The sequence below is a fragment of the Bombina bombina genome, chromosome 2, assembly GCF_027579735.1.
Source record: "Bombina bombina isolate aBomBom1 chromosome 2, aBomBom1.pri, whole genome shotgun sequence".
NCBI lineage: Eukaryota > Metazoa > Chordata > Amphibia > Anura > Bombinatoridae > Bombina > Bombina bombina.
In genome coordinates this window covers 821308216-821329372 of record NC_069500.1, presented here as the reverse complement: position 1 = coordinate 821329372, position 21157 = coordinate 821308216, and the positions used below count along the sequence as shown (strand labels likewise).

Here is a 21157-nt window from a genome sequence, read left to right as displayed (position 1 = left end):
TATGAAAATATGACAAAACTTTATATCCTATTTATTAAAAAATGAGAAACAGCAGAGGGGCGTCTCATGTATCCTTCAAGTTTGTGTGAAAGCACAATATAATAACAGCCAAGTGGGTACTCGCATATTCATGAAGCACACCAATGTGCTGGTAGGTGCAGGCTGTAGATTTAACAAGTGTAAGCTCACCCACAACTAGGATATCACATGTGCTGCAGTAGATAGATGAAGCAAAAAAAAACAAGCACTATGTGTGCAGATTATTCAGAGTACAATTATATCTACTTTGCAAAGTGCCAAATGGGTACTCACATGCTGGCTTAGCACACCAATGTGCTTGTAGAAGCAGGCTGGCAAATTGAGGGAAGGTGTGTCAGCTCACCCCAAAGGAGGTCTTCCCAATAGGTAGTGTCCAAGAACAGGGTTATCTTAATGGTTAAACTCCCAAATAATAACCATACAAGCAGGCAGGTAAGGTGTGTCCACTCAAAATTGTTTTTCATAGAAAAGGTATTTATTTATAAAAACAAATTAAAAGCAAGATTTAAAAATACATAATAGTGGAATAAGGGTATTCTAATAACCCCCTAAACATGCAATGCATTTCTCGGCATAACGCTTTTTCCTCAGGCATATTTTTCACCTTACTGTTACCCCTGCTTTAAGTACATGCTCCCTAACACAAATGAACATTATCCTCCCTTTGCGGGAGGGCGTATTCTCTAATTAATGTGATACACCTGCCTATTCTAAATTCACCTCTGTGATTAGCAAACATTTCAATAACTTCTGTTATACCATACATGATATAGAGTACATATATTTCATTGTGCCCTCTTGTGTATGTACACGATTGCCAACTGTTAACCAGCAAGATATGAAATAATTTGCATTGAAAAGCTATATACCAATTAGATACATGTTATTGTTAAAATATCACTTCATTTTAAATCATTTTGAGACATCATATGATCATTACAGCTTATGTTACATTGTGACAACATTCTCATCAGTGTTTTATACAGTCCATTGACCGGTATAGATTATCATCTCACAAAAATTTGCAATTCCATAGTTCTTCTTCCAAATAAAAACAATCACTCTTCTAAAGCAAATCAATCTCCTATTAAACATTTATGCTGCTTGCGATCACCAAGTGAATCTGATCATTCCTATTTGGCTTTGTTTATTAGACGAAACTCTCACCTTTTTAACAGGTTTCTAACCGGCTATTATAGTGCGATCTCACCTTTAGGATGTACGGTTGGTTAGTTATCCTCCTTCTAAAGAATGGCAAGTATATTTTATTGTTTGTAATTGCGGAAACATTATTGATAGCCGTTCTGAATTGTGGGCACTCTAAGTCAAGTAGATTTCAATTATAATGCATCTCCGTGGTTGGTTTATACTATGGTCTGGTTGGCCCATGTATATACACTCACCAATGTGAGAAGTGAGTCATAACGGCAAGGACCTATCAGGTCGAAAGTGTATTTGTTCTAGTTGCCGCCCACTCCAATCCACTACCAATAGGATGGGCTTTTGTATATTTCCCTTGTTTACATTTTCACAAAATCAATTTCATTGGGTCAATAGCTGACGGTACATCAATCAAATCAATTTTTTTTTTGATTGATGTACCGTCAGCTATTGACCCAATTAAATTGATTTTGTGAAAATGTAAACAAGGGAAATATACAAAAGCCCATCCTATTGGCAGTGGATTGGAGTGGGCGGCAACTAGAACAAATACACTTTCGACCTGATAGGTCCTTGCCATTATGACTCACTTCTCACATTGGTGAGTATATACATGGGCCAACCAGACCATAGTATAAACCAACCACAGAGATGCATTAGAATTGAAATCTACTTGACTTAAAGTGCCCACAATTCAGAACGGCTATCAATAATATATGCTCAATAACAAAATATACTTGCAATTCTTTAGAAGGAGGATAACTAACCAACCGTACATTTAAAGGTGAGATCGCACTATAATAGCCGGTTAGAGACCTGTTTAAAAGGTGAGAGTTTAGTCTAATAAACAAAGCCAAATAGGAATGATCAGATTCACTTAGTGATCGCAAGCAGCATAAATGTTTAATAGGAGATCGATTTGCTTTAGAAGAGTGATTGTTTTTATTTGGAAGAAGAACTATGGAATTGCAAATTTTCCTGAGATAATAATCTATACCGGTCGATGGACTGTATAAAACACTGATGAAAATGTTGTCACAATGTAACATAAGCTGTAATGATCATATGATGTCTCAAAATTATTTAAAATTAAGTGATATTTTAACAATGACATGTATCTAACCGGTATATAACTTTTCAATGAAAATGATTTCATATCTTGCTGCTTAACAGTTGGCAATCGTGTACATACATAAGAGGGCACAATGAAATATATGTACTCTATATCATGTATGGTATAACAGAAGTAATCGAAATGTTTGCTAATCACAGAGGTGAATTTAGAATAGGCAGGTGTATTACATTAATTAGAGAATACACCCTCCCGCAAAGGGAGGATAATGTTCATTTGTGTTAGGGAGCAGGTACTTAAAGCAGGGGTAACAGTAAGGTGAAAAATATGCCTGAGGAAACGGCGTGTTATGCCTAGAAACGCGTTGCATGTTTAGGGGGTTATTAGAATACCCTTATTCCACTCTTATGTATTTTTAAATCTTGCTTTTAATTTGTTTTTATAAATAAATACCTTTTCTATGAAAAACAATTTTGAGTGGACACACATTACCTGCCTGCTTGTATGTATATTATTTGGGAGTTTAACCATTAATATAACCCTGTTCTTGGACACTACCTATTGGGAAGACCTCCTTTGGGGTGAGCTGACACACCTTCCCTCAATTTGCCAGCCTGCTTCTACAAGCACATTGGTGTGCTAAGCCAGCATGTGAGTACCCATTTGGCACTTTGCAAAGTAGATATAATTGTACTCTGAATAATCTGCACACATAGTGCTTGTTTTTTGCTTCATCTATCTACTGCAGCACATGGGATATCCTAGTTGTGGGTGAGCTGTTACAACTGTTAAATCTACAGCCTGCACCTACCAGCACATTGGTGTGCTTCATGAATATGTGAGTACCCACTTGGCTGTTATTATATTGTGCTTTCACACAAACTTGAGGATACTACACATGAGGCGCCCCTCTGCTCTCTCATTTTTTATAGTTAACCCGGATTTGCTGGTGAGGAGGAGGCAACCACAATATATGTATATTTGGATCGAATAAGGATTCAACTCACACTATATAAGTGAACTTTAATGACAAAAACTTTGACTATTCAGGTACAATTCTCTGTATTTATAGTTCTGTATGTACTACAACACAATAGACTAGAATTGCTGATAAGTCTAATTTGTTAGTATATCTAGCAACTCATTAGCGCCCCCTTTTGATCAGTCTATATCCTATTTATTAAATGTTTGGTCTTCATTAACACTACAGATATTGTTACATTAATCAGCTAGTGCTCCTGGAAACTCAGATCTTCTATGACAAAATAATCCAACCTATAGGTGATGGTTGGATTCTATCATGAACTCAGTCCCTGGTCAGATCTAAGCATAAACGGAGTTGTTGGTTGCAGTGCTGTTGTATTCTTGGCACTTGCAGGGAGATATGCTGTGTAAATTCTAGCCTGCTTCAAGTAGGCATCTAATTTAAACACTTGCCCCCCTATTTTGTATTACTAATATTCACATACAAGCCAATGAACTGGTGTGAAAATCAGAGGACTGCTGGGTGTAAGGTGAGAATTAAACACATTTTATTTCTCAAATTGTAAACACTGCAACAAAAGTAACATGCCTGCCCTCCATCAATATAATATATACGTGGCAGTTGTCTTCTATTATTTTTCCTGAGTACTTAAAATACTCTCATGAATACTCTTCTTGTTCATCTGTTAGACTGGGTTCAGGGGTCCCATTAGTTCTGCAATTGCACTTGCTGAGCAGAAGGCACACAGATATGCCATCAAGCATGTGCTTGCTGAGATCACATGCACCGATATATTTTTTACACAAATTAGTTTTAAATAGGATGGCATGCATTTAAGAACTGTTTAAGACTTAAAAGGTACAACCTAGTGAGTACTTTTCAATTTTGAAAAAAAGTCCATTCCCAATATCCTTTTGATAGTAAAATACTAGTAAATACTATCAAATCAGTAAATTCAAAGCAAACAGATATCACAACTGCTCGTGTGTCTATCAATTATTACTAGAATGTTCATTTAAAGGAAAAACAATTTCAAATACCAAGGAAATGAAACTGTATCTTAAATGAAATAAACAACTTTTGAAAATTATTCATTTTTAAGGAGTAGATATACATTTCTTTATATACACACACCCCCACACATATATATACATACAAAACACGGAAGGGGAATGCACTCTCAGACTGGACTAGGTACACATCATGACTCTGTAAAATGCACAGCCCTGGGTACTCAATAGCACTCCCAGGCAGTTTACCCCAGACTGGTCTGGGTGCAAGTCCCATAGGGAAAAATGACAAAACAAATTAATACAATACAAAGAAGTCTAGCACTCGCTTGCAAGTAATCAGCTAAGATTAAAAGCAAAACTTGGAGTTAGTTACTGCATCTGGCCAAATGGGACAAGCCCACAGGTACCACGTCAAGGTCTCTCCCAAAACCTGGGTCCCTAATACAGCCATATAATGCAAGCTCTCAATTAAACAAACTGGGAACAAGTCAAAGGTTCACAGACTTATGTAATCACCCTAGACATATACAAAACACGAAAGGGGACTACACTCTCAGACTGGACTGGGTACACATCCAATGACCCTGCAACATGCACAGCACTGGGTGTTCAATAGCACTCACAGGTAGCTGTACCATCCCCAGAGTCCTAGGTAGTTAACCCCAGACAAGTCTGGGTTCAAGGCCTATGAGGAAAATTACAAAATAAATGAATACAACACACACAAATGGAAGTGTTAGTTACCGCATCTGGCCAAATAGGACAAGCCCAGGTGCCACATCAAGGTCTCTTCCAGACCTCTGTCCTTAATACAGCCAAACAATGCAAGCTCTTAAACAAACTGGGAACATGGTAACACACACACACACACACACATACATACATATATATACATACACACACAGTATCTCACAAAAGTGAGTACACCCCTCACATTTTTGTAAATATTTTATTATATCTTTTCATTTGACAACACTGAAGAAATTACACTTTACTACAATGTAAAGTAGTGAGTGTACAGCCTGTATAACAGTGTATATTTGCCGTCCCCTCAAAATAACTCTATATACAGCCATTAATGTCTAAACCGTTGGCAACAAAAGTGAGTATACCCCTAAGTGGAAATGTCCAAATTGGGCCAAAAGTGTAAATATTTTGTGTGGCCATCATTATTTTCCAGCACTGCCTTAAACCTCTTGGGCATGGAGTTCACCATAACTTCACAGTTGCCACTGGAGTCCTCTTTCACTACTCTATGACGACATCACAGAGCTGGTGGATGCTAGAGACATTGCGCTCCCTCACCTTCCATTTGAGGAGGCCCCACAGATGCTCAATAGGGTTTAGGTATGGAGACATGCTAGGCCAGTCCATCACCTTTACCCTCAGCTTCTTTAGTGAGGCAGTGGTCGTCTTGGAGGTGTGTTTGGGGTCGTTATGTTGGAATACTGCCCTGCATCCCAGTTTTCCGAAGGGAGGGGATCATGCTCTGCTCCAGTATGTCACAGTACATATTGGCATTCATGGTTCCCTCAATGAACTGTAGCTCCCCAGTGCCGGCAGCACTCATGCAGGCCCAGACCCTGACACTCCCACCACCATGCTTGACTGTAGGCAAGACACACTTGTCTTTGTACTCTTCACCTGGTTGCCGCCACACACGCTTGACACCATCTGAACCTAATAAGTATCTTGGTCTCATCGGATCACAGGACATGGTTCCAGCAATCCATGTCCTTAGTCTGCTTGTCTTCAGCAAACTGTTTGTGGGCTTTCTTGTGCATCATCTTTAGAAGAGGCTACCTTCTGTGACAACAGACATGCAGACCAATTTGATGCAGTGTGCGGCGTATGGTCTGAGCACTCACAGGCTGACCCCCAAACCCTTCAACCTCTGCAGCAATGCTGGCAGCACTCATATGTATATTTCCCAAAGACAACCTTTGGATATGACGCTGAGCACGTGCACTCAACTTCTTTGATCGACCATGGCGAGGCCTGTTCTGAGTGGAACCTGTCCTGTGAAACCGCTGTATGGTCTTGCCCACCGTGCTGCATCAGAGTTTCAGGGTCTTGGCCATCTTCTTATAGCCTAGGCCATCTCTATGTAGCGCAACAATCTTTTTTTCAGATCTTCAGATAGTTCTTTGCCATGAGGTGCCATGTTGAACTTCCAGTGACCAGTATGAGAGAGCGATAAATTTAACACACATGCTCTCCATTAACATCTGAGACCTTTTAACACTAACGAGTCACAAGACACAGGGGAGGGAAAATGGCTAATTGGTCCCAATTTGGACATTTCCACTTAGGGGTGTACTCATTTTTGTTGCCAACTGTTTAGACAATGGCTGTGTGCCGATTTATTTTGAGGGGACAGCAAATTTACACTGTTATACAGGCTGTACACTCACTACTTTACATTGTAGCAAAGTGTCATTTCTTCAGTGTTGTCACATGAAAAGATATAATAAAATATTTACAAAAATGTGTGTGGAGGAGGCTCTACTAAATATTGATGCAATCATTTTTTTGGGGTGCCCAAATGTATGCACCTGTCAAACTTCGTTTTGATGCATATTGCACATTTTCTGTTAATCCAATAAACCTAATTTTACTTCTGAAATATTACTGTGTCCTTCGGTTATTTGATAAAAGAAATTGCTGAGCCAAACACCCAATTATTTATAAATGAAAACAATTTTTTACTGCTCTTGAAAAAGACGACACTGTCGTTGAAACGCGTAGAGCCAAGATAAATAAGAGCATTTTATTATGTTTTAATAAATATTTGTTTTTTACCATAACAAGTATTTTTGCTGCCTTTTTGGAAGTAATTTCAAAACTACACAATACGTTCTGAGGAGCCGGATTCCGAAATTTATCGGAGTGAGTATATTGCACTTTTTATCAAGCAAAAGATTCAATTACCTGCAGTGCAATTTTCATTATCCACAGACACAAACACAGTGTGGAAATTGGGAAAGTTGAGACAGAAAAACCTTTCGAAGAAGCTGAACTCTGAATTTTTCGGAGTGAGTATACTGCACATTAATTTGTTGTTAACTTCTGCAAATCACAAGCCAAGTTTTTCTTTCTTCAGTGTGTACGTCCATATACACGAGATTCAAGATCAGCGCCTCTATATATCCGATTCACTTTCTACTCACAGTCCGGTTGGGAGAGACTGTTAGAGAGCAGCGGTCATTTAAGAGGGGAGTATTGTACTCTATTCTAGTCACCCTGTACATTGTGTTGTTTAACATCTGACATATTTGTATAGTTTTAGATGAATTAAAGTTCCTCTGTTTATAATAGTATTTTTAAAAAACAGGGTTTCATTCACCAAAGTTTACATTTACTTTAACCCTCTTGGGCATGGAGTTCACTATAACTTCACAGGTTGCCACTGGAGTGCTCTTTTACTCCTCCATGACATCACTGCTATACAGGCTGTACACTCACTACATACATTGTAGCAAAGTGTAATTTCTTCAGTGTTGTCACATGAAAAGATATAATAAAATATCTAAAAAAAATACACACACAGTTTGGAGTCTGTGGAAACAAAATGTTAGCAAGCATTCAACTGCAACATCGACCACATCCTGTATCAAGATAATTACTTCCATAAAAAAATAAATAAAAAAAAACCACTTAAGTCTTCAACATGTCACTTTTTTATAAAAAAAAAAAAAAAAGGAGAGACCTTACTATTTTCAGAAGATTAAAGTGACGGTAAATCCTAGTGTTTCAAAAATGCAGTGCCGTATGGCTAGCACGGCTATTAGATACGAAACAAATCAATCTGGGATATGAGATACATTTTTTTTCTTTCATGATTCAGAAAAAGGAACTTAAAAATTTCCCCAAATTTAATGGTCAGAACCACCCAACACCGGCTAAAATTTAAGCAAATCTTAAGCTAAAATCAGTTAATATTTTCAATGTTTGTTGTAAAAATTATCATTAAATCAATTTATATTAAATTATGCAATAAATATGTGCTTTAGATACATTAAGTGACATTTATAAATCACAGAACAAGTTATATTACAAACTATTACAATGCCTACACCCGACTACTTCATAATGCCACCCAGCTGGCAACATTTTCTGTGGAGAACTCTGTCCATGTAGGTCACATGCAGATTTGTGAAGCATTATGTCAGCAGTTAGAACACTAGGTGTCAGCAGTGAGACCACAATGTACAGTATTTCAATGTTCAGTGTTCTCCATGGGACCTTTTTAACCCTTTAACTGCCGAGCCATTTCTGCCCCTGTACTCAGCTGTTTTTACTATTACTGTAGGCCATTTTCAGTGAGAAACCAACACATTATATATAGTTATATTCAGGGACCCAGCAGATTCACACAGTACCATTATTTTATGTACAAATCGAAATAATGTAATAATGCCTATTTTTATTAAAATATTAATAAATACAGATGTTAACAATGTGTGTTTTTTTGTAAACTCTTGCAAAGAAAGAAATTTAAAAAGGAAAACAAAAACACAAAAGGGGTTAACTGCTTATAAATGGGGGACTTTGGGATATAATTATATGACTGATGTGCACATTTATTCAAAAGCCAGGTGACCACTTTTACCGTAGTGATTACCCCAGAGTCAGAACTTTTTTCAATTTCTACGATGACAGTGCTTCGCTGTGGATGCACTGTGTTAAAGGGATAGTCTAGTCAAAATAAAACTTTCATGATTCAGATAGAGCATGCAATTTTAAGCAGCTTTCTAATTTACTCTTATCAATTTTTCTTTGTTCTCTTGCTATCTTTATTGCAATGTAAGCTTAGAAGCCGGCACATTTTTGGTTCAGACATGGGTAGCACGTGCCAATTGGTGGATACATTTAGACACTAATCAGAAAGTGATACCCAGGTGATGAACCAAAAATGGGCTGGCTCCTATGCTTACATTCTTGCTTTTTCAAATAAAGATACCAAGAGAACAAATAACAATTGATAATCGGAGTAAATTAGAAAGTTGCTTAAAATTGCATGCTCTATGGAATCATAAAAGTTTAATTTTGACTAGACTAGTCCTTTAATGAAAATGTACACAATGCAACCAGAGCAAAGCACTTTTTAAAGAGAAAAGCCTGTTGTGGAGCAGCCTTGCAAAGCAAAAGAGCCAACGGTTCCCTCATGTGTCCCATTCTTTCTGCAGACATGCTACATTTTCTGCAATTACATCTCAGATCACAGCATGTCCTTGGGGTGGGGGTGGGGGTGTATATATATCTATAAACATTTTTTTTTTTTTTTTATCTAGATAGATCAGATGAGGCACACTCAGCCAACAATAACAATGAGACAGCAATCACGGGTCTTTTCTGCAAACAGTATTTAATATGAAAAATGTTTTGGGGAAAGTAAGGAGCAGGGGCAGTTTTAAAAAAGGAATAAATTTATTTTACTGTGTAACTTCTTCAAAAGGGTTAAACAGATAGTTAAAGGGACAGTCAAGTCCAAAAAAAATAACTAATTTTTCAAATATGGCATGTAATTTTAAACAACTTTCCAATTTACTTTTATCAACAATTTTGCTTTGTTCTCTTGGTATTCTAGTTGAAAGCAAACCTAGGAAGGTGCATATGATAATGTCTAAGCCCTTGAAGACTGCCTCTATTTTTACTTTTCACAGCAGGGGAGAGCAAGCTCATGTAGGCCATATAGATAGCATTGTGATCACGCCCGTGGCTAGTGGCAGACACTGCACTAATTGGCTAAAATGCAAGTCAATAGATAATAACTAAAAGTCATGTGATTAGGGGCGGTCAGAAGATGCTTAGATACAAGTTAGTCACAGAAATAAAAAGTATTAATATAACAGTGTTGGTTTTGCAAAACTGGGGAATGGGTAATAAAGGGATTATCTATCTTTTTAAACAACAAAAATGCTGGTGTTGACTGTCCCTTTAAAGTTGCAATCTAGGAACACGCTCATTTTGCTCCAGAATTGTTGCAGTACTGTTGATTGGCCACATCAGGCCTTACCTAGTATTGGGGGCCGTTGTTGCTATGGCAACCACCTACAGGCCATAATCAGATTAAATCACATATGGCTCATCAGGAACTGATATCACAGTTTCCCAAAAGGTTTTTCACTGCTCCTTTAACCTATTGTGAGCATTGCTATGTACACGTTTGCTATGTGGTTCTTTGATTAAGATAGGGCACTTGGTGTTCACTTTTAATTAATATGTTTATATGATAAGGTAGTCACATACACTGGGAGGGCAGTGGGAGTCTACACCTGTTGATTGCTGATTGTGGGAGTGGCATCACAGGTGATGACCTGGAACTGTATGACTTAGGTTAGTTTAAAAGGCACAGTGGTAAGTAGGCTGTGTATTGTTATTTTGTATTGTCTGACAAAGGGGGTAACACCCCGAAACGTTACATTAAAGGTAACTTTGGAAATCCTGGCGAGTGCATCCCCATTCTTTACTACTATCAATACTATGGAAGCACCCTGGGTGGATGAAATGTTAACCGTGAGTGCTGGCCTGCCTGCGAGATATAGAGATATACACACACACCTGCAGTTCGACCCACCAACCGTCACCTTCCTGGGTGCAATGATACAATACAATAACCACAGGAAGGATTGCACTCAGGACTTTTTCAATAAGTAATCAAAATACTTTAATGAAACGTTTTCGGGGATCTTGTCCCCTTCGTCAGCATAAAAAGTGAGAGAAAATAACACAATTTATAGTGAATGCTAAACAAACAAATCTCATACCTAGCGTGTAAGTGGCGCCAAATTTCTTGCGTTCCACTGTCTCTTAGAACCGGAAGTGTAATAACATCACTTCCGGGACTGTGTATGTAACATATCATAGTGTGTCAAAAGAACATTAAAAAAACACATCAATTGTGTATACAAATTATCACACCGTAGTGTGGAATATAATGATGCAACAAGTAAATAATGTCTTACAAAACAGACAAGTTACTCTGTTGCCATGGAAACCACATTCAACATAAACAACTGCCATGATCTACTTATACTGGTCAATGTGACCACAGAGAACTAGTATTAAAACTGCACAATACCAGTGTCTCAAGTGATAGTTAAATTCTCATACTTAACATGTATTGCTTAATAGTAGTGCAAAGACCGCATAGACAGCTGCTGATGATATTCTTAAAGTGCCAGTACGTGTCTCAAAAACTACCAACAAATTGATTTGTAACCCTATGCTCATAGCATCGGTACCTACATTGGTAGTATAGTCAGAATGCACTGGTAGCTAATCAAGAATATAAGTAAATAAATACAAAAGCTGTCATATCTTGACTCATAGCAAGTGCCTACCTGCAAGATCGAACCCCCTTAGTGGCTATATTGAAATAATATTGCACACAATATTGTGCTGCAGTCATATATACTAGATCTCCTCATGATTGTACTTAGATATGTGAAATTCACACGTGAAATGTGCATCAATGTGAGCTAAAAAATGTTACAGACTATATACATTCAAAAAATTACACTTTCGGGCTAAACTGTGTTGTGTCATACTAATTGTATCTAAGTGCTATGTTACATACTGATTGAAAATAAATAAATATATATTTATTTCTTTTTTATTTTATTTCTTTTATTATTATTATATTATTATTACCACCATGACAGAAAAAAAAAAAAAACGTTCTCGCTCACAAAACCCTCTGGTGATCTGAATACTATGTGAGGTAAAATATATTCCTTTTTATCTAGAGATGTTCATGTGATAGTCACCTTTTTACTAATACACAATCATTTTCGAGTGATTCAGCATATTGATAAGTTCATTTAAAGGGACAGTCTAGTCAAAATTAAACTTTCATGATTCAGATAATGCATGCAATTTTAAACAACTTTCCAATATACTTTTATCATCAAATTTGCTTTGTTCTCTTTCTATTCTATATTAACTATACCTCTGCCATATTTTTCTGGAAACGTATGAGTTACACATGCTTCAGGGTATGCAGGGAGGAACATGAATAGTGTTGCCCAGAGTCACTATTTGATTGGTTTAAGTGCTCAATGCATGTTGCCCTCTGTTCACCCTGCAGCATGTATCCAGGAAAACATGGCAGAGGTGGCAACCCCATTTGTGGCACATGTGTTATCTCTACTTATTGCACAAGCAAACACTCATGAAATGCCAGTCGCTTGTTCTTGCACAACCAATTGAACTAGAGCAGGGCTTGTAAAAGCATACGGGGTGATTTGGCAGAGAGAGTTTAAGCCGCTGCTTCATAAATATCAGTTGCAGGCTCAAATGAGAGAGCCTGCAATCAAATGTGGCATTTTCCTTGTCATAAATAAACCCTATAATCTACTAACCCTTAAACATAAAACCCAATGATTTTCTTTCATGAATCAAGACAGAGCATGTAGTTTTAAATAACTTTCTAATTTACTTCTATTATCAAATTTCCTCTCTCCTTATAAATTTACAAGAACACTAGATGGCAGCAATTTTTCCTGCCATGTAGTACTCTAGTGGTGCAGGCTACCTACTTATGGAATCTCTTAACCCCTTAATGATCAAGGATGTGTCAGGCACGTCCTACAAAAAAAATACAGTTAGTGACCAAGGACATGCCTTACACGTCCTCTGGTGTTTCAAGCGCTGGTGACCGCTTCCATGCGCTTTCAGGGTATTGCAGTGATGCCTCGATATTGAGGCATCACTACAATACCCTTTTAAACCCACCAATGCAGAGAGGGCCACTCTGTTACCCTCTCCACATCGGCAATCGATGGTGCCGATCATTGGTGGGTGGGTGTTGTAGCAGGGAGGCGGGTGGGCAGCCCATCGTTGGTTCCTCATCCGGATCCGGTTACTAACTAGTGTGCGCGATGCCACGAGAGTGCGGCCGCCGGCCAGGTGGACTGGGGGGGCGTGTGCGCGTGCCAAATTTACAAATGTATATTACGAATGAATGGGAAGCAGGGAGAGGGGGAAGCTACACTACAGAAAAGGGTTTATTATATATAAAAAATTAAAAAAAAATTTGGCCAACTGGGTACTGGCAGACAGCTGCCAGCAGCCAATATAGCAGCAAATAGGTAGAGGGGGAGGGTTAGAAAGATGTATGAGGGGGATCAGGGAGGTTGGGGGCTAAGGGGGATCCATCACTGCAGACTAAATACAAAAATAAAAAAAATGCATTTTATCTTATTTTCTGCCAGTACTTAGGATGGTGGTGACGGGAAGAGAGCTGTTTGAGGGGGGTCAGGGAGGGATCAGGGGGTGGGAGGCTGATCTCTACACTAAAGCTAAAATTAACACTGCAAGCTACCTAATTAACCCCTTAACTGCTGGGCATAATACAAGTATGGTGCGCAGCGGCATTTAGCAGCCTAATTACCAAAAAGCAATGACAAAGCCATATATGTCTGCTATTTCTGAATAAAAGGGATCCCAGAGAAGCATTTACAACCATTTGTGCCATAATTACACAAGCTGTTTGTAAATAATTTCAGTGAGAAACCTAAAGTTTGTGAAAAAGTGAATTTTTTTTTTATATATTTGAATGCATTTGGCGGTGAAATGGTGGCATGAAATATACCAAAATGGGCCTAGATCAATACTTTGGGTTGTCTACTAAAGAAAAAAAAATACATGTGAAGGGATATTCAGGGATTCCTGACATATATCAGTGTTCCAATGTAATTATAGCTAATTTTGAAAAAAAATGGTTTGGAAATAGCAAAGTGCTACTTGTACTTGTTGCCCTCTAACTTGCAAAAAAAGCAAAGAACATGTAAACATTGGGTATTTCTAAACTCAGGACAACATTCAGAAACTATTTAGCATGGGAGTTTTTTGGTGGCTGTAGATGTGTTACAGATTTTGGGGGTCAAAGTTAGAAAGTGTGGGGGGTTCCATTTTTTCATCATTTTTATAAAAAACATTTATAGGAAACAAAGATATAATGAAAAAAAGGATTTCAAACATGTAGATACCTCTGCTTACTAGCAAACATTGCGGAAAATACATGGCCAAAGTGCAACAAATTCAAATATCGTGTAATACCGCTCAATACAATGTTTAGAGACTGAGTCAATGTTGCTTTCATTTTCTCTGCTAGAGGGTCTGAAATTACACCGATCTACGCATTATTATACTGTACGGCCTCCTGAGCCACCACACTGTTAACCAATAGAACAAACTTCTCTCACTCGTCAAATACCCATTACCTGACCACATTTTTTTTCACTTTTTTTCCTGCCCCATTTGACCTTTTACATCACTGTTATCCTGGGACCCTCTTATTCATCACTTCTCTAAGGCCTCCCACATCCCTGTATTGTGTTTTCTAGAGCATCTTTTCTCCTCAGAGACTCAGCATCTCTTTCCAGTTTCCCTATTGGCTTCATACACAACACCCAGACATGTCGCGCTTATTTCTCTTCTCCCAGCCCTTACTTTCTTCCCCTGTTTCTAAGGTCACTTCCCTATTATGGAGGCCGCTAACATCCCTTTGCTCACGGGATTCATTCTCACCTCAGTGACTTCCACTCTCCTCTCGTTTACTCTGAACACCCGGTTTCCCGCCCAAAAACAAACAAAAAAACAAGCGGGCTCAACGTAGGTTTGGAGAAGAGGGTTCCGCAGTTCAGCGTAGCGCTACCGTTTCCCGGTGTCTACAGTAAAGGGCACTTCCGTTCTGTATCGCCGCAAATGAGGAGGGACCGATCGCACATCCTCATTTCTGGTCGCCTCCCCAGTTCTCGCCCAGTCCGACTACAGACAGCAACTCTGCTGGTCTGACATTGTCATCTAATGCCGCCCCCTGCTGTAGTATCCCCGCATTTACTGAGAAATAGTTTTAGAACAGCTGCTCACGCTCATAATAACTGCTAATAATTTAGTGTTTAAAATGATTGTCTGGTTCATAAAACATATTGTTATGACACTATGGACAGAACATTGCATAATATAACACCTGACAGTTGCAAATTATATGCTTTGGAAATTGGTCAGGTGTATGAGTAATGTATATTGTGAAAATGGGGCAAGTGACTTTTTGGCGTTTTTGCTATCACTCCATCTAAACAGAAGAAGAGCCTTTTTATTATTTACATACAACTATATGCTAGATTACAAGTGCACGCAATTGTGCGCTGGTATTACAAGTTTACCGCAATGTGAACACAACCTCACGTTCGCATTGCATGGAAGCTTTGCGCTCACAAGAACGTGCTTCCATAGGTTCCAATGGAAGACTCGTTCTCATGCAGTGAGACAAGGCATGAGAACTAGCACAGCGAAGGGGATAAGTCGCACTGCGATGGGCAGCAGATAGTAAATATATATGTTTAGGAATATATACATATATATTTCTGTTAATGTGTTTATATACACATATTAACACATAAATATTTACAGGAAACACACAATTCCCCATAGACCGCTATGTAAAGGCACTTTTCAGTGCCGTTTTTTTTTTTCTAACACCCCACAGTAGCCAACTTTAACCTCTCATAACTGAGTGCATTTTCTGAGCGCTAATTGCTACTGCGAGCTCACGGTATCAATAACCAACCACTTGTAATGGCTGGTCATTTTCCCATTTACGGGTGCGCGATAAATTAGTGCTCCACTTGTAATATAGCCCTATATATGTTTTGCCATAAAAAGAGCTTTCAGTGAATGACAGTTCCAATTAGCTATTTATTCACAGAATTAACAAATTACTGTAAAATTGCTTATATATATATATATATATATATATATATACACAGGTAGCCCTCAGTTTACGCCGGGGTTAGGTTCCAGAAGGAATGGTTGTAAATCGAAACTGTTGTAAATTGAAACCTAGTTTATAATGTAAGTCAATGGGAAGTGAGGGAGATAGGTTCCAGGCCCCTCTCAAAATTGTCATGAGTAATACCTAATACATTATTTTTAAAACTTTGAAATGAAGACTTTAAATGCTAAACAGCATCATAAACCTAATAAAATAATCACACAACACAGAATATATAATTAAACAAAGTTAAATGAACAAAAACATTTGCTAAACAGCATTATAAACCTAATAAAATAATCACACAACACAGACTTCACTTGCATTTTTCTGCAAACAGTTTTTTCTATGCATTCCAATCTGGACTGAGATATAGACAGGAAGATCTTGTTCCTTTGAAATCTGCTTGATAGACAGAGGGGAAAAAATGGTGTTAAAGATACTAACACTCTCTATCTCTAAAAAGCTAACCCAAAAGGTTGGAATATCTCCTGAGACCAACCCCAAAAAAGAAAAAACAAAAGATATTGTTTGGGTTGCGCTAGTGAAAGCTTAGAGAAATCTGCTTGATAGCTCAGGTCTGGTTAAACTGATTAATTTCAGCTTGCTTGGCTTTGCTGCAACACAAGCGGACAGCTCCACCTACTGGCTATTTTAATAAATGCACTGCTTCTCAATGCTTTTCAATAGCAGTCACATGACTGGAAAAAAAGGTTGTTATTCTGAAACGGTGTAAATTGAACCGTTGTAAAACGAGGGCCACCTGTATATATATATATATATACATATATATATATATATAAACACAAAATCCCTTAGCTTTTTAACTGTAGAAATCTCATTGTCATCCTCTGAGATAAGACCAACTGTATATATTTTTTATAATTTTTTTCTTTATCTGCAGTTATGTCTAAAATTATGCATTGAGTTAACTCTCATTTCGTATAGCAGAACTGCCCAATTTCTCAACATTGACCTCCAGAACTGTATATATATTTAAAGTAAATAACCCAAGGTATTGATCTAGGCCCACTTTGGTATATTTCAAGCCTCTACTTGGCCGCCAAATGCGATCACAAAAATAAATGTTAATTTTTTCACAAACTTTGGGATTCTCACTGAAATTATTTACACACAACTACTGCAGTCTTAAAGGGACAGTAAACCTTAAAAATAATGTTATATAATTCTGTGCATAGTGCAGAATTATATAACATTATAGTAGCCAAACATTAAAAAAACATAATTGTACCCTATTAATTTAAAAAAACAAACGCTGTTTCACAGACCCGCTCTCTGCTGAGTGGGTCTGTTATATTTAGTCAGCGCATCGGACCAGCTGTATAGTCACAGCCCGGCCCGAACGCGCCATAAGACTAAGTGCAGCTCGCTCCTGTGACAGCTTTTCTAGGACCTCCTTTATTCATGGCAGACATGCATGGCTTTGTTGCCATTGTTTTTTTGGTAATTTAAAGGCTGTTAATTGCAACTGCTCACAACACCTTTGAAATTCCCAGGATCTAAGGGGTTAATCAGTTAGCTGTTAAGGGTAATATTTGCTTTAGTGTAGGCATTACCCTCCCACCTGACACCCACCACCTCACTGATCCCTCCCAAAAAACTCCCCCAACTGGCCACCACCGTTTTAGGTGACCTGCAATTAGCATCAAAAGTAATGAAGCAGACGGCACTCCAGATCAGTTAAAATTTCACAATTTTATTAAATAAATTTTAGGATTAGAATATATATCTTGTGTGCATTACAAAGTTTGTAAGTACAGTATTACATGAATTGATGAAAAGCGCATTTATTAATCTCTATTGATTGCAAAATTGCTGTATGTAGGCTAACACTATTTACTATGTCGATATTCTTTGAATAGTGAAAATAAGTTCGTTTTTTATTTTCTTTTTATTTGACATGGTTTTTTGTATGTATTTTTAACCATATCGGTCTCTGCTGTTGAGGTGATTGCTTCTAAGGTTACAGATTATGTAGCCAGTGATTGGGTAAGCTCACCATAAATAGCAGGTACGCTATGTATGGGGTTATCCTATGACTAAGTGCCGCAGGGCACGAAACGCGTCAGGAGCCTCCCCTCTGTCCATGCTGTACTTTTTCTGAGTGCTACCGCTGTTTTTATATGGATTTAATAAAATTGTGAAATTTTAACTGATCTGGAGTGCTGTCTGCTTCACTACTTTTGATGTTACTTGGCTGGCTCGGCCTTTCCCCATTGGATGTGCACGCATTAGTTTGTTACGGCGCACGTTTGTGCTACTATGTTCACTCATTTGGAAGGTGTTGCGGCTGTTCGCTGTTTGGCTGCGACTGTTGTTTGTCCTGTTTGGGCTTTGAGCGGCGTCTCATCCCATATACCTGCACAACCTACAATTAGCACATACATTCATTTTAAAAACCCTTTGTGTAACATAAGATTGAAAACAGGGTCCTATCTTAGTATGTTGACAGGATATATGCTTCAAGCAACTACATTTGTAGCGGCCTTTACACTTAAGCTGACTAGTACTACTGATCGTCTTAGGTCTCCTTAAAGAAATACCAAACAGAATTTTTTTCCTTTCATGATTCAGATAGAGCATGCAATTTTAAAGGGACAGTAAAGTCCAAATTCAACTCTCATGATTCAGATAGGGCATGTCATTTTAAACAACATTCTAATTTACTTTTATCATCAAATTTGCTTTGTTCTCTTGGTATTCTTAGTTGAAAACTAAACCTAGGTAGGCTCATATGCTAATTTCTAAGCCATTGAAGGCCAGCCCCCCTCATGCATTTGACAGTTTTTCACAGCTAGAGGACGTTAGTTCATGTGTGTCATATAGATAACACTGTGCTCACGCAGTGAAGTTAGAAACATAGAAACATAGATATTGACGGCAGATAAGAGCCATAGGCCCAGCAAGTCTGCCCCACCTTACCTAACAGTATAAACTTATCTAGTTCGTAGGATAGCCCTATGCTTGTCCCATGCATTTTTAAAGTCCCCCACAGTGTTTGTTGCTACTACCTCTTGAGGAAGTTTATTCCATAAATCAATCACTCTTTCTGTAAAGAAGTGCTTCCTCAAATTACTCCTGAATCTACTACCCTTTAGCTTGAGCTCATGACCCCTTGTTCTTGAATTTTCCATTTTATGTAAAATACCCACAGCCTCAGTTTTACTAAACCCTTTAATGTACTTGAAAGTTGCTATCATATCACCTCTTTCCCTTCTCTCCTCTAAGCTATACATATTTAGGTCATTGAGCCTATCCTGGTAAGTTTTATTTAAGAGTCAACACTAATTGCCTGAAATGCAAGCCTGTCAAAAGATCTGAGATAAGGAGGCAGTCAGCAGAAGCTTAGATGCAAGGTAATTACAGAGATAAAAAGTATATTTCTATAACAGTGTTGGTTATGCAAAACTGGGGAATGGTAAATAAAGGGATTGTCTATCTTTTTAAACAATAACAATTTTGGTGTTTACTATCCCTTTAAGCAACTTCCTAATTTACTCCTATTATCAAATTTTCTTTGTTCTCTTGCTATCTTTATTTGAAAAAAGCAGAACTCTTGCTGATTTGTGGGTACATTTAGCCAGACACTTAACCAAAAATGGGCTGGCTCCTAAGCTTACATTCTTGCTTTTTAAATAAAGATACAAAGTGAACGAAGAAAAATAGATAATAGGAGTAAATTAGAAAGTTGCTTAAAATTGCATGCTCTATCTGAATCACGAAAGAAAAAAAATTGGGTTTACTAAACATCACATTATCCCTTTAATGCACTTGTAGCTAAAATGTTCCCTAATGTGCAGCCCCTTCTACCTACAAATACAAACCTACATCCTCATGCTACAAAATCTTTTATTCTGTCTTCTGTTAATATAGGTAAATGTTTTTGAATGGTGTTACAAACCTTTTAAAACTGACTACTGTAAGTGGTCACCAGAGGCGTAGCTAGAAACCTCAGGGCCCCGGTGCAATAATCCATGAAGTGCTCCCCCCACAAAAAAAAAAAGTTTTTACTTAAAAAAAAACCAACACGTCTCAACTTTACAGAAACTATTGCCAATATTAAAACGCTGCTCTCTAGTTGGGCAAATTTACTGCTCTCCCTTTCTGGTAGAATCCATCTCTTTGAAATGATTGCATTGCCCAAGCTCTTATACCCCTTACAGATGCTGAACTTCTTCTTTCCCAGCAAGACACCACTTCACTGCAAAGTTCCCTGGGGAATTTTATTTGGAGAGGGAAAAAACATAGAATAGAGAGGATCTCCCTAGCAATGCCAATGTCAATGTCTAAGGGTGGATTTCGCCTCCCAAACATTACATGGTATAACTGGGCCACGCTCACCAAGTTAGTTATTAATTGGCTAGTGGGTAATGAACACTTTACCATCCCGACCTTAGAAAGAGGGCTTATTAGGCCGTTACACCTGTCATTTCTTCCCCACGCTAGCCTTTCTTCTCTTCCTCCACACATACGTAACCATGTATTATACAGAGACCCATTGAGGGCCTGGGTCAAGATATATCAATTGTGGGGGGTCCAAAAATCAGTCAGTAAATACCTTCCTATACAGGGCAACCTAAAATTTATACCCGGTATACCTCAGAAGTATTTAGAACATGGCAGCAGCGTCAACTCACTACACTCAGCCATTCGTGGCCTTAAAGAGAGTTAAGTCAAGAAAGTCTATATGTTCTTTATGAATATTATGAGTAAATTTCAAATTCATGTTGTTACTATTTATATGTTTTATGAAATCACTTATCATTGGCTCATCCCCTTTCCAGATGATGATTACATCATCAATATAGCGGTAATAGTGTATAAGGTTACATAAAAATGGCTTATTATGCCAGATGTGGTGATGTTCAAATGAGCAGATTCACAATAAAATATATGCTGGAGCGGCTCAAAAAATGACATCACACCAACGTGGGCAAGTACAACATACTCAAAATTGAAAAATTAAGGATAAAAAGAGTAACACACATCCGCAGACTCAGGACGCATTTCGGGTTCCCCCGTACTGTCTCACAGATAGTGGGGGAAGGTACTCTCAGTCATTTTATACCATACTGAAACTCTAG

General features: G+C 38.0%; 1 protein-coding gene across 1 annotated transcript in view; it reads right to left on the bottom strand.

Moving 5' to 3' along the window:
- The window catches only part of MOB3A (MOB kinase activator 3A), a 51161-nt gene extending 36169 nt beyond the window's left edge, over positions 1-14992 (bottom strand). The window contains exon 1 of the mRNA XM_053703079.1: positions 14807-14992. The gene's annotated coding sequence lies outside the window, so the exon portion shown is untranslated. The remainder of the gene's footprint in view (positions 1-14806) is intronic.
- Between the last annotated feature and the right edge of the window lie 6165 nt (positions 14993-21157).